Source organism: Felis catus, chromosome C1 (assembly GCF_018350175.1).
Source record: "Felis catus isolate Fca126 chromosome C1, F.catus_Fca126_mat1.0, whole genome shotgun sequence".
NCBI classification, from domain to species: Eukaryota; Metazoa; Chordata; class Mammalia; order Carnivora; family Felidae; genus Felis; species Felis catus.
The window spans coordinates 168,365,840-168,370,562 of NC_058375.1; the positions used below are offsets into that span (position 1 = coordinate 168,365,840).

Below are 4,723 nucleotides of genomic sequence, written 5' to 3' on the forward strand. Positions count from 1 at the left end.
ATTTAAACTTTCTATACTTTCTTATAACCTGTTTTTTAAGAAGTAAGCAATAAATTATTGGTTAATATCAATAAATATTCATCTATAATATCCTTAAGTGCTGAAAAGAATGTTGATAGAGACCCCCAACATTAATTTTATCAATCTACATAACTAAATATTTAGTTTTTCCCAGTTTTTGATACTATAAAAAGAATGTTATTAATATTCTTACAGCCGAGTCATTGCAGAGCTCTATAATATTTAATATGAATTTACAGGTGTGGAACTGGTGTGGAATTGGTTGGAATTGGTGTGGAATTGGTGGGTCTGTATATACCTATAAAAACTGTGTATTACTCAATCCCTATAAGGTATATAGGGTAGGGCTATATGTTATCAAGTTGTAAATATTTGTCATATTTTTTAGCAAAAATTATATCTCATGGTTATACCCAATGTTGCATAACATTTTCCTAGCACCTACCACATTTAGGTCTTTATTCATATATACTTAAATATTTCATTTTAAGCTGATGAAAAATGTTCTTATTTATAGCACTTAAGAAATCCAATGACCCGTGCTCACTTTGGTGGCACGTATACTAAAATTGGAACAATACAGAGAAGACTAGCATGGCCCCTGTGCAAGGATGGCACTCAAATTTGTGAAGTGTTCCATATTGAAAGAAAGAAAGAAAGAAAGAAAGAAAGAAAGAAAGAAAGAAAGAAAGAAAGAAAGAAGAAAGAAAAGAAAGAGGAAAGAAAGAAAGAAAGAAAGAAAGAAAGAAAGAAAGAAAGAAAGAAAGACAGACAGACAGACAGAAAGAAAGAAAGAAAGAAAGAAAGAAAGAAAGAAAGAATCCATCTTTGTCAGTCTCAAAATTAATTAGAATTCTGTATGTGTGTGTGTGTATGTGAGATAAGTTAAAAATAGAATTTTTAAATGTTACACCTTGTTTTTATGCTGAAATTAATTTTAGATAGAATAAGTAATGAAATACTAAGAAACATATAGCATTCTCATTAGAAGCCATGATCAAAAGGTCTTTGGTCATTGATGTTAATTATAACTTAAGAGTTGGTGATGGTCACATAATCATTAGGTGCTGGTACATTCAGTGGCTGGAGTTATAACTTGGAAATAATATTCTGTAGATCCTTAGAGAGCCAGTTCATCAAATAGAAGTATATTATATAGCTAGATAGAAGATAGTACTTTGGGCCCTGCAAATTATCTCATCCTGACCTCTCTGGGATGCCTGCAGTATGGAACTGGTTGACAAGACTAGGTGATCCACAGTCTATGGTGGTCTGTTTGCCCTCCAGGGTGGAAGTTCTGGAATAGTGTATCTCTCTGAGAGAGTTGATATGTTGGGAGTTGCGATGGTGGCCACCCTGTTAGGAAGATCCAGGGCAATCGGGTCGTATTTAGAGTGTGTGTTTAGAGAGTAGTCATTCTATTGGTGTTCAGACCCATCCTCCTTTTAAGCGTCAGTGTCCAGAGTAGCCTGCATGTTATTGTGGCCAGTGCATCAGTCTCAGAAAATGTGCATGAGGTTTTTCAAGGGAGGCAGAACAAGCTTTCAGTGCCTCTAGTGCTTAGTACATCCCAGCCATCAAAAAGTCAGGGTATCACCCATATCTTTTCTTTATTCCCAAACCTCCTTCTAGGTTGATATAAAGACCAATTTCCAGTTATGAATGAAGCTGTTATCTAGGGGAGGATACTAGAAATGGGCTCATATCCCCTTTCCTGTTTTCAGTACGGGGGCGGGAAGTGTGATTCCACCCAGCACTCCTACTATGCTGAGTAAGAGTCCTGAAAATGCCATAAACAAATTATTTTTAATACTTTAATTATACTGCTAATACAGCACTTTAGATTATATTTGACAGACTTCAGACTCTTTAATATGGCTTATAAGGACTTGCATTATGTGGCCCTGTTTTACAGTGGGTTCCCCAGAAGTAGACACTGAAATGATTTCAGCACCATGAAGGAAGCACTGGTAGAGAAGTGGAGAAATGAGATGCAGAAGAGAAGTCAGCCAACAGGGTATCTTGTCACAGCAGTTACCACTGAAGATAACTAAAGCTTAGTCCACTGAGGGAAAATCTGGGATCATTATAAAACATGTACTGCAGAATTATCCCACCAGAGGGACAGGTATTATTATATTCCACCTCTCATCAGTGTTTGGTTGAGAGCAGCTAAAAGTGGGGAGGGGGCACTTAATTTCCCAGCACTTTTGTCTGCTTCAGGGGCAGGCAAAGTAGCTTCAGTACTATTTGTCTAAGACCTAAAGGGATGTGGGCAGCTCTCATGGTATCTGCTGTAGGTCCCTTCTTACATCCCTCGCCTCACTTTCTTCTTATGCCACATGCTCTAAGAATTCTTGACTGCTTGCTTGCTTTCATTATTCAGGTTATTTACAGAGTACATACCTGAGCAGAGCACTGGCTAGGTACTAGAGATACAAGGGAACAAGATAGAAGTGGTCTGTGCCTTCAAGGGCATGACACTCTCCCTTCTTTTTAAAACACTGTTTCTTTCCTCCCTTACCTAATAAACTTGTTTACAAATGACTGTTTACCTGTCTTCGCTCCCCAACAAAAAATGAAGGCTGCTGGATTCATCTGCTGGATTCCCAGCCCGTGCCAAAGAGCTTGGCATGGAGTGTGTGTTCAGTATATTTCAGTTGACCATGTTGTGCTATAGATTAAATACAAGGATTGGCTTGGCTAGAGTAGGAGCCACTTGAGGGCACTCATTGTACCTTGTTCAGGTTTATATCTCTGGAACCTGGCACATTTCTGGCACATGGTAAACATTCCATATTTTTTTAACAGAGTTGAATTAAGTTGAATCAAACCAAATTATTCTTCAGAATACATTCACCCAGATATACCAGTAACTTGAAGTTTCATAAAGAATTATTGAAAGAATTAGAAATATTTCCTATGAAAATGGTAAGACTTGAGAAGGACATATACTTGTCTTCAAATATCAGAGAGACTGATAAAGAAGAGAGACATTGGGCTTGTTGTGTCTGTCCCAGAATAAAAACAGATTTTAGCACTGAATTAGAGAGAACTATCAGACTTACTACATTACTGTCATGAGTAATGTAATGTCCATGATTGGAGATACCCAAGCAAAGTCTGGGGATGTGATAGACAAAATTTAACAATGACATGTAGAGTCGATGTAACTGCCTGACAGCTGAGATTATATGGTTTTTCTAGATAATTACAAAGTAATATATTTCTTCAGTCTTTTATAATTTTACAAAGGGTGTTGTAGAGGAAAAGTATCTCTATCTTTCTAACAAGAAAGTTGGGTTGCTTTGTACTTTACAAGTGGCTTTCATGTAATTCTTGCAGAGATACTTTGAATAGGTAGACCAAGTATTATTTCCATTTTACCTGAAAGAAGATAGATGCTATACAGATTCATTTATTTGTCAAAGGTCACACTTGTAGTAATTGATGTAAATAGAACTTGAGCCCCTGTCTTTGTGCCTTCTTCTTCCCCAGAGCTGTCTATCACACCATGCCACTTCTGTTGTGACTGAGATGAGAAAGGAAAGTCACAGCCTCCTTTTCAAATACTAATGCAGATCTTCCCTCATAGAAGGATTTTGATAAGCTCTCTGCAATTTATAGTTAGCATGAGTTTAAGTAGTATGATTGAGAGCAATGGACAAAGAAAAACAAGATCCGGTTAAGAACATAGGGCTCTGGTACCCAATGTTGCTATTTGCCTCACAGAATCTGACTTTTTCCTGGGAAGGAATTATAATGATGCTTTTATGTTCCTGCCTAGGAAATGTTTATAAATCATAATGTACCATTTGCAAGTGATGTTACCTTATGAATATTAAAAGATTAGGAAATGACATTGGCTTTTGTTGAAAACCTTGAGTGACCCTGTAAGCAGACACAATAAATGATTGCTTTTATTGCAGTGCCCTCTAAATATTATTAAAACTCTTTATAGTAGGCAATAAATAATGGCAAACGAATGCTTGATTTATAGCAATTACAGTACAGATGAGTTGGATTCATGTGCTGCACTGTAATGAAGATAATAGCTCAAAACACATGAAGAAACAGTCACTCAGTGAAATATGAGCTGATTTGCATGATCCATGTCCCTTGAGTAACCTGTAATTGGCTATTATGAAATGGACTAAGAATGATTTAGTCTGCAAATAAGAGAAGTGATACCAAATTACCATATAATCTGTGTGGATATCTTTTATTTTCAACACCAAACTATTTTCGTGGTGCTCCCATATCTAACATGTATGAGTATTCAACAGTTCAGGACCATTCTTCTCTAACTCCTGTGAAACTGTTTTCTTTGACAGTTGCTATCACTTCAACTTTGTTCATAGGGAATGTACAAAATTGCTTTATTTTAGCTTCCCGATGTACTACATTCTTTCCTAGTAACCCTTTTAAGGATGGATTTGGGGGGTGAGGCTGAAATGGCATCATGGAATTCTGAAACAACAGGATCCAAAGAATACGTGTGACTTATTTTATTCAGCAAAACACATTTAGGTAACCCATGTTAGTATTTTCGATTTCAGGAAATTTCTAACAAAACTTGGCTTTCCCAAGTTTTTTTTTTTTTTAACATTTGCCTAAGTCACCCTTTGACTCCTCCCAGTAGAAAACCACACCCAAACAATAACAATCCACATGAAACTTTTTTTTGGGGTGGGGGGAGTAA

The 4,723-nt window shown here is 36.7% G+C and overlaps 1 non-coding gene across 1 annotated transcript; it reads left to right on the forward strand.

Annotated features, from left to right (window-relative positions):
- Window positions 1–560: 560 nt before the first annotated feature.
- Window positions 561–667, forward strand: LOC111562039. The gene has a single exon (XR_002745099.2). It is a non-coding gene; the product is annotated as a U6 spliceosomal RNA (small nuclear RNA).
- Window positions 668–4,723: the final 4,056 nt, after the last annotated feature.